Genomic DNA, 10,076 nt, shown 5'->3' with positions numbered 1-10,076 from the left:
ATGGAGTCTACACCCAGGATGGCACATACACCCAGGATGGGGCCTACACCCAGGGCAGTGCCTACACCCAGGATGGCAAATACACCCAGGATGGCGCATACACCCAGGATGGCACATACACCCAGGATGGCACGTACACCCAGGATGGCGCGTACACCCAGGATGGTACATACACCCAGGGCAGTGCCTACACCCAGGATGGCACGTACACCCAGGATGGCGCCTACAACCAGGATGGCGCCTACACCCAGGATGGGGCCTACACCCAGGGCAGTGCCTACACCCAGGATGGCACATACACCCAGGATGGCGCGTACACCCAGGATGGCGCGTACACCCAGGACGGCGCATACACCGAGGGCAGTGCCTATACCCAGGATGGAGTCTACACCCAGATGGCGTCTACACCCAGGGCAGTGCCTACACCCAGGATGGCGCCTACACCCAGGATGGCACCTACACCCAGGATGGCGCCTACACCCAGGGCAGTGCCTACACCCAGGATGGAGTCTACACCCAGATGGCGTCTACACCCAGGGCAGTGCCTACACCCAGGATGGCGTCTAGCACAGTGCCATGATCATCATTTGCACATGCTGTTCTTCTGCGTGGAAGGTTTCCCACCCTCTTCTATTGGCCAAATCATCCTTCAGTCCTCAGCTTAAATGGCCTCCCTAGGGCAGCTTTCCCAGACTAGTCTGGATGTGTCTAGTACAGTTCTTCATTTTTAAGCCCTCACCACCCCACACCGAGGGCAGAGGCTGTGTCTGTCTCTGCCTGGCTGGGGACGTGCACTGTCCTTCCTGCATCCCTAGGTAGGTAGGTAGGTAGCTGCAAACTGCACGTGCTGCCGTCAATGCCCTGCAGGGGGCACCAGGTCTCCGGGAACAGGCCTTGTTTGGGTGTCCCTGGGAACCGGTGGCATCACCAAGGCCAGAGGTATTTGGCTGCTCCCCGATAGCCTGAGGGCATGAGGGGCAGAGAGCAGGAATGGTTGGTCAAGCAGGTGGGGGGGTGTGGCAGGAAAGCCTGGGGAGGGGACTCCTGGTCCCCGTCCCCATCCCTGCTTCACCCAGAGAACCCCTCTTTTCTCTCTTGTAGACATTGACAGCTAAATTCACGAAAAGTGAAAATGAGCACTAAGCCGGCATTTGATGGATATGGAGACGAGGGCTGAAGGAGGTGAGTTGTTTTTCCCAAAGACGGAGGGAGACCAGAGCACAGATCAGTCCTTTAACCACCCCCTTCTCCGCCCAATCTCCCTCACCCCTGTAACCATCACCAATAACTTCCCAGCTGCAGCAGCTGTATAATCCCACGCCATTAGCTCTTAGTTCACTTGCTGCAGAATTAACTAAATTGGACCCATGTTGGGGTCCGCCATTTTTAATCCTAATCTAACATGACAGCTGCCCCAGCCTCTTTGGAGGGTGGTTGAGAATGCACCGTGCGTCGTTGGAGAGGGTGGCTTATTTTTCTGCCCAGCTTGTTTTTCCATCAAGCCTCATTTGTGAAATTTAATGGAAGTGGGTGATCAGAAGCAAAATGCTTTTCACCCACCTCAAACACCTCCCAGTCCCCTGACTTCCTTAATGGCAGCCCCAGACAGGAGGGTGTGCAGAGAGATCAATGTGAGATGTGCCCCTGTCTCAGAGGAAAATTCAAATGTCATTTCTCAGAATTTGGAGAGAACAGAGAGATAAGCGCCCGAGAAGTCGCATCTCCCGTGTTCTTTGCTGCGTGGCTGAAACAACAGATGGCTGTGGGTGACAAAGCCCTCATCTCACCGAGAGGCCCAGATGAAAGGATTAACTGTTTTGAAAAATATTTTATGTCACGCAAGGTGACGCTCACAGAGGGTTCTAAGCAAAGCGTGTTTTCTGGCGTTCCGAGAAAGAACTTTTGCTCAGAGAAATAAGCAGCTTACGCTCCAATTTATTCCTGTCCACCATGCACTTAAAGAGTCAACAGCCAATGTTCTTGGCCTAAAGGTTGGGCTGGAAGCGGCTTCCCTGACCCCTCCCCTTCTCTGACCTCTCCTCCAGCACGCCCCTCCTCGTTCGTTCTCTCTCTCCAGCCTCCCAGTCCCACCCGTGGGCTTTGTACTGCCTCTTTCTCCACACACACGCCGTATCTGCCTGGCTCTCACCTCCTCCGAGTCTGCTCACATAGCCCTCCCTTCCTCTCTGTCTTTGTGGAGCTTCACATCTGTGATCACCCTTGGGTGGACTGGGTATTTATGAACTCATTGGTTTGCACCTGTGGACTGCTGTTTTCCTCCCTCCCAGGGACAGGAACTTGGATTTGTTCTCACCTGTGTCCCTGTATCCTAGAACAGCACCTGGCATGTAGCAGGGACTCAGTAAATATTCTTTGGGTGGAATAAAAGCTGTGATGAAGATGAGGATGATGGTGGTCAACATGCCCTGGTGATTTCCTGGACACCCTTCTAAGTGCTTAGCACACATTCACTGGCTGTTCTGCATGTGAGCCTTGCGTGGTGGGTTCTGCAGAGCGGGGATCCTGCGTGGTGTAGGGGCAGCCCTTCCTGTTTGCGTAACGCTGTGCTCTGATCTCTCAACAGAGATCATACGTGCGTGTGCTCGGCTCAGCACTGGCAATGTAACCTCCGCCTCCCAGGCTCAATCAGTTCTCCTGCTTCAGCCTCCCAAGTAGCTGGGACTACAGGTGCCCACCACCATGCCTCCTAATTTTTTGTATTTTCAGCAGAGATGGGGTTTCGCCTTGTTGCCCAGGCTGGTCTTGAACTCCTGAGCTCAGGTGATCTGCCCACGTCAGCCTCCCAAAGTGCTAGGATTACAGGTGTGGGCCACGACGCCTGGCTCCTTTTATTATTATTTGAAATCAATGGACTCAGAAGCCTCTTGTCCCATAGTAACTTTCCAGTCTTCCTTCATGTCCCCTGCATCCTCCCTTGATTCACTCACTGATGATTTAGTGAACACCCCCCACCTCCACGGCGTTAAGTTAGATACTCAGCAGATGCACAAGAAACCTAAGGAGCTTCAGTCCAGCTGAGGCTCCGGATACGCAACGAGAAACCCACAAGCAACAGTGAAATGTGGGATTTGATAACCTCGTCATTTCTGGGTAAGACCAGCGCAAACAACGCACAGAGTTGCTAACAGGAGGAGACATGCAGAAACAGCCACCCAGCATGTGCAAGAGCACTGCCCTCGGACGATCACGTAAAGTCGCCTCCAGCCCTCCCTGGTAGGCACCACTGCTGTTCCCATTGCACAGGTGAAGAAACGGAGGCACGCAGTCACCATACAGAGACAGCAGGCTTAGAGCCTGGGCTGTCTGATTCATGCTCACAGCAAGGAGGCAGCATTTAGAAAGCTCTTACTGTGTGCCAGTGCTGTGCTAGGTCCTCACATACTGAACCTTCAGTATCACCCTCTGGGGATGCTGCTATTATAAACCCACTTTAGTGATGAGAAAACTGAGGTGCAAAAAACCTAAAAGCATTTGCCCAAGAGCAAGCAGCTGTTAAGTGTCAGAGGCAGGATTCAAACTGGGTCTGTCCCACTCCTCCAGGAGTGCTCCGAACCCAAGAGCCTGGAACTGGGAGCTGCTTCCCAATGATGCCCTCGAATTACTCCCCTGTCCAGGGGCTCCCTCCCCCTCTCAAAGTGCTCCCTCTGCCCTCCTGTGGCCCAGCCCCAGCTCAGGGTGTAGTCATAATGGGGGCCCCCAGGTACACATTTGTCCTGGCCCCCTCTGTAGCCCTAGCCAGCCCTTCCCTCCCAGCTTACGTTGCCTCTCAGATGAATACAAAATTATGGCACGTGAAATCCCGCTGAGAAAGGAGGACACTCACCCCAGATGCCAATACCTTTGTGAAAACTGCAGAGCAACCCACAATTTCCAGCTTTGATTTTCATTCCTGCTCAGGGATTGAACAGTAAGTCTGTTTCAAAGTAGCCACTTCGCACACATTCATGGTACAACTCGGGCAAGAACTCTCTGGTTCTGCATGCCTTACCTGGATAAAAATGATTCCTGGCCAGGCGTGGTGGCTCACGCCTCTAATCCCAGCACCTTGGGAGGCCAAGGTGGGTAGATCACCTGAGGTCAGGAGTTCAAGACCAGCCTGGTCAATATGGTAAACCCCATCTCTACCAGAAATACAAAACTTAGCCATGTATGATGGTGGGTGCCTGTAAACACAGCTACTTGGGAGGCAGAGGCAGGAGAATCACTTGAGCCCGGGAGGCGGAGGTTGCAGTGAGCCGAGATCACGCCATTGCACTTCAGCCCAGGTGACAAGAGTGAAACTCTATCTTAAAAAAAAAAAAAAAAAAAAAAGATTCCCTTAAGGTTTTCAACCTGGTGGCTATTTTGTTCCTATAGATGAACAAAAATAGCTTTGCAAAGCCATTCTGCCACTGATATCCCTAGGAAGCAGGTGGGGAAATGCCTGTTCTGGGCTCCGGCAGTGGGAAGCCCAGTTCAGCAAGTCCAAGTCCAGATTCAGTTAAAGCACAGCAGCTGGATGTGCAGCCAAGGAGGCCGGATGAACAGGTGACGGCACAGAGAACGCCATGCGGGCCTTAGAAAGGAAGGCGCCGATCCACTGCGTTGCATACCTTCACTTAACATCCGTAAGTGCAAAGGCAACACATAAAACAGTGCGAATAAGCCAGACACCCAATACCACACACTGGATGATTCCATTTCTACGAAATGCCTACAGTGGGCAGATCCATACTAACAGAAAGCAGATTGTTGGTTGCCAGAGGCTGGGGGCAGAGGGAAGGAGGGCTGACAGCCAGTAGGTGCGGGTTTCCCGTAGGGTCAATGAGAACATTCCAAAACCAAATAGATAGGACAGTTGCACAACTCAGTGAATATGCTGATCACCACTGAATGGTACATCTGAAAGGGTAAGTTGTCTGTCATGTGAATTTCATTTCAATAAAAGACCGTTTAATCAGTATGAATAAAAAACCACTAAGAAAACACGTGTGTGCTATGTTTAACTGCTTCATGAAACAATCTATAGACAGTCGCCCCAACATGTCAACAGAGTCTACATGTTGGAGGACAAATTCAGATCATTTTTACTTACTTGTAACTCTCTGTGTTGTCTGAATTTTTTTTTACAGTAAACATCACTATTTTAATAATCAGTACAAGAATTTATATAAACCATTTCCATTTAGGGGAAAAGAATCCAGTCTCCAGAGCTGCCCTCAGTCTACCCACATCCCTCCCTCAGAGCTCGCCACCCCCTTCCTTCCACATACAGGAGCTTTTACCCTTCTTTGGAAAGTTCCAGCAGCTTAGCGGCCAGACCAATAAAAATGCACCCCAGCACTGGTTTGCGTGGTGGAGGAAGAAAGCCAATTTTCCCCTAAGCATTACTCGCTCTTCCTCTGGAATTTGGACGTCAAACATCTAAAAATATGTCTCTCCCTGGAACAGAGGGTTTAGAGTTCAGCGTGCGTACATGAATGCCATTTCCTGGTGCCCGGAGCCCTCAGCACTGGGCCCTGGGGACGGAATTTGGTGCAAGGTTAATGGGACTTCCTCAGGGGAGACAAAAAAAGAAAGAAATTCACAAGACTGCAAACTCAGCCAACTCTTCCCATCAATGTCATTGTCAATCAGTGCACCTGAGAGTCCTCTAGAACTTTCCATCCCTTCTATTCTGTTCCGGAAGCTTTTAACATAACTTATTCTTTCATTTGATAGTACACTAGTAATTCTCAGGCTCACTGTGTTTCAGGCACTGGGCTGGATATGGGGAATTCTGAGTTGAAGCAGAAGACATTGGCCCTGCCTTTGCGTGGCTCAGTTTCAGGCAAGTCAGACACTGTGCAAAACATCACACAGAAGAGGCGAATGAATAGCTTTTTGTGGCCATCTGCAGAAGTAGTTAGTGAGAAGCCTGAATAAATCATGGCAATGGTAACAATAGAGCTCAATGCTAAGAAGGAAGAGTTGGGCCGGGCATGGTGGCTCACGCCTGTAATCACAGCACTTTGGGAGGCCAAGGCGGGCGGATCATGAGGTCAGGAGATTGAGACCATCCTGGTTAACATGCTGAAAACCTGTCTCTACTAAAAATACAAAAAATTAGCCGAGTGTAGTGGCATGCACCTGTAATCCCAGCTACTCCAAAGGCTGAGGTAGGAGAATCACTTGAACCTGGGAGGCGGGTTCAGTGAGTTGAGATCACACCACTGAATTCCAGCCTGGGTGACAGAGCGAGGCATTCAGGGAGAGGCCTCGGAGGAGGTGGGCATGACGTTACGATGTCCCAAGAGCCAGAGTTAGCACTGTGAGTGGACACTTGCTGAGTGGCTGCCCCGAGGTGCGGGTGACACAGAGGTGCCAGCGCCTGCTCCCCCAGCTCACAGGGACTCTATGTGCCATCACAGAATTCTTGAGAGGTGCCTCAGAGTCTTGCTGCTTCTTAGAAAAAACTACTGTGGTAAAGTACATATAACATGCAATTTTCCATTTCAGCTGTCTTCAGTGGGCGAGTTGGTGGCATTAATTAGATTCATGATGTGTGCAGCCACTTCCATGAACTATTTCTGTGGCTTTTTCATCACCCCCAGCAGAACCTCTGTTCTCATTAGGCAGCTGCCTCCCATTCCTCCCTCCCCCAGCCCCTGGGAACCACGAATCTCCCTCCGATCCCGTTGGATTTGCCTCTTCTGGTGGTTGCATCCAAACAGTGTCACACACCTGTGGCCTTTGTGCGCTCAGCATCATGTCTTTGAGGTTCATCTGTGTCATGGTGTGTCTGGGCTCTATTCCTTTCTATGGCTGAGTCCTAGTCCCCTGAGTGGACAGACTGTGCTGTGCTCAGTGCATGCGCATCAGCTGCCTCCACCCTGTGGCTGCGGTGAGTGCTGACACAGAGGTGTCCTGCTTTCCTGCCTCCCTCTCCCAGGTGATGACCACACAGGGGCCTGGGATGCTTTTTACTTGCTCGTTTCCACCTGGAATTTCAGGCCTGGACCCTCAGATGAGGAAGCCCAGGCCCAGCGAGGGGAAAGTGATTTGCCCAAGGTCCCCCCAGAAGTCAGCTCTTCATGGACTTTTCATTCCTCCCACTCACCCATCCATGCCAGGCTCTGGGCTAGACACTGGGGCGTGGCCAAGCCTACAGTGAGCTTGCTTCACATCAGTACGACATATCCCCTCTCCCCAGCACCCAGGGAGCCTCGGGGCTTTTCTGGGGTTCTCAACCATGAGCCCTGGAGACCCCCTCCTGGGTGCTGCTGAAGGTCTCCAGTGCCCACTGAGCACCCCAACCCCCAAGGTGGAGGCATCTTTGTAGTCTTGATGATGAAATCCTGAGGGAAGGAGCAGAGAAAGCCCCCAGACTTTGGGGAAGCAGTGACAGCTTCACCAGTCCCCAGCCAAAACAGCGCAACAAGGTCATTCTCTGCAACAGCCTGTTTCCTTATCTGTGAAATGTCTCTCAGTCAGGAGCTGACTCCCCTCATTCTCAGAGCAGACTATCCATTTCCCAGGACCACTGTGACAAAATGCCACAAGCTGGGGGCTGAAAACAACAGAAACGGATTCTTTCAGAGTTCTGGAAGCTGGAAGTCTGAGATCCAGGTGTCGGCAGGGCTGTTTCCTTTGTGGAGGCTCTGTGGAGAAAATCTTTCCACGTCTCTCCCGGCTTCCAGCGGCGGCTGGCAATTCCTCCTGTTCCCTGGCTTATAGACACGTCACTCTGATTTCTGCAACTCTCGGTGTCTCTTCTTCTTCTTCTTTTTTTTTTTTTTTTCCCCAGAGACGAAGTATCACTCTGTCACCCAGGCTGGAGTGCAATGGCACGATCTTGGCTCACTGCAACCTCCACCTCACATCCTGGGTTCAAGTGATTCTCCTGCCTCAGCCTCCCAGTAGCTGAGACTACAGGCATCCACTACCACACCCGGCTAATTTTTGTATTTTTGGTAGAGATGGGGTTTCACCCTGTTGGCCAGGCTGGTCTCGAACTCCTGCCCTTGGGTGATCCACCCACCTTAGTCTCCCAAAGTGCTGGGATTACAGGCGGGAGCCACTGCGGTCATATTAAGGACCCACCCACCCCCAGCATGACTTCATCTTATTTTGACTAATTGCACCTGTAACGAACCTGTTTCCAGATAAGGTCACATGCACAAGGATCAGAAGTTATGCGTTGGATGTATCTTTTGGGGGACACAGTTCGAACCACAACATGGATCGGATAGGGTTTGAGTGCAGGGAGTACATCTGGGAGGGGATCCCGGGAAGCCCCAGTTGGGGAGTGGGGAAGCTGGGGAGGAAAGAGAAGGGGCCACTTCAGGAAGCGCTGATGAGCAGGTGACTGCCTGGGCACCAGAGCTCAAACCCAGTGGACCTGGGAGAAATCATGAGGAACACTCCTCACTCGCAACCCATCAAAGGTGAGAAGCCATCCAGGCCGTCAGCCTCCAGCTCCACCTGCTCCTATAGGTGTTACCTCCCGGCACCTTGGCTGGTCCTGCGTGCGGGATGAGCGTGTTCCCGCAGCCAGAGATGCTTCAGGCCAGCAGACACAGATGCTTACGGTACAAAGATGAAGGTGAAGGTCAGAACTCAGGAAATGGTGAGAGCACAGCTACACGCCACCTGCCTCTCTCACTCTGCCTATCTTAGCAAAAAATAAAAGGATGTCTGGAAGGCTCTCAAGAGCTCACAGAAATAAAGGGGGAAAGGAGAACTAGGTTGGGGAACTGAGGAACGTGAGTTGTGGGCCACAGCCTGCTCCTACAGTCCCCTACTGCTACGAGCACAGGTGGTGCCTCCGGGCAGACCAACTGCAATGGGGTGCCCCGTCCGGCAGGATGCATTCCAAACAGAAAGAGGCATCTGTGGCTCTTGGCTGCTGTGACCCCTCACAGGGCACCCTCAGCAGTTCAGGCACCTCTGGGCAGGGTGCAAACTGAACAGCCATTTCCAGTGCCCTGGATGGGGGCTTAGTGGGGAAAACAGGCCCACAGTCACACTGATGGCCGGGGCCACCTTGCCCAGTCCAGGGGCTGCGCAGCACCCAGGCCCGCGTGGTGGCTGCTGTGGTGGATGTGTTGAGAGGCTCCCAAGAGCAAATGGATAGCAAATGTTTGTCCTTATACATAGTAAGTGCTCAGTAAATCACTGTTCTCAGGAGTTTTATCGAATGCCAGGAAAGAAATGTCAAAAACATCAACTCCACAGAACTGACTGAGCTCCATGGAAAGGTTATTGGACCATTTACAAACATTCCACATCTGTTTTATCCTGTCTCATAAATATTTGGTTCTGGAATGGGTTTTTAAATCTGTCCGCAAGGCTCAAAACAAAGGGAGGAGGAAGATTTACCAAGCAAATGGAGAGCAAAAAAAAGCAGGAGTTGCAATTCTCATCTCAGATAAAATAGGCTTTAAACCAACAAAGATCAAAAGAGAGAAAGAGGGACATTACATAATGGTAAAAGGATCCATGCAACAAGAAAAGCTAAAAATCCTAAATATATACGCACCCAATACAGGAGCACCCAAATACATAAAGCAAGTCCTTAATGACTTACAAAGAGACTTAGACTCCCACACGATAATAGTGGGAGACTTTAACACCCCATTGTCAATATTAGACAGATCAACCAGACAGAAAATTAACAAGGATATCCAGGACTTGAACTCAGACCTGGACCAAGCAAACCTAACAGACATACAGAAATCTCCACCCCAAATCCACAGAATATATATTCTTCTCAGCACTGCATTGCACCTACTCTAACACTGACCACATAATTGGGAGTAAATCACTCCTCAGCAAATGCAAAAGAATGGAAATCATAACAAACAGCCTCTCAGACCACAGTGCAATCAAGTTAGAACTCAGAATTCAGAAACGAACTCAGAACTGCACAGCTTCATGGAAACTGAACAACTGGCTCTTGAATGTTGACTGGATAAACAGTGAAATGAAGGCAGAAATAAAGATGTTCTTCGAAACCAACGAGAACGAAGACACAACATACCAGAATCTCTGGGACACATTTAAAGCAGTGTCTAGAGGAAAATATATAGCAATAA

At 50.9% G+C, this 10,076-nt stretch overlaps 1 protein-coding gene and 1 long non-coding RNA gene across 3 annotated transcripts in view; one reads left to right on the top strand and one right to left on the bottom strand.

Moving 5' to 3' along the window:
* Window positions 1–2,694, top strand: part of LOC119473432 — a 9,787-nt gene extending 7,093 nt beyond the window's left edge. The window contains exons 2-4 of the long non-coding RNA XR_005202647.1: window positions 962–993; window positions 1,102–1,182; window positions 2,289–2,694. This is a non-coding gene — a long non-coding RNA (uncharacterized LOC119473432). The remainder of the gene's footprint in view (window positions 1–961; window positions 994–1,101; window positions 1,183–2,288) is intronic.
* The window catches only part of WFDC1 (WAP four-disulfide core domain 1), a 39,034-nt gene that overhangs the window by 21,388 nt on the left and 7,570 nt on the right, over window positions 1–10,076 (bottom strand). The window lies entirely within an intron of this gene.

Source organism: Cebus imitator, unplaced genomic scaffold (genome assembly GCF_001604975.1).
Source record: "Cebus imitator isolate Cc_AM_T3 unplaced genomic scaffold, Cebus_imitator-1.0 Scaffold159, whole genome shotgun sequence".
NCBI classification, from domain to species: Eukaryota; Metazoa; Chordata; class Mammalia; order Primates; family Cebidae; genus Cebus; species Cebus imitator.
Note: the sequence above shows the minus strand (reverse complement) of the source record. Positions and strands in the feature narration are given on the sequence as shown.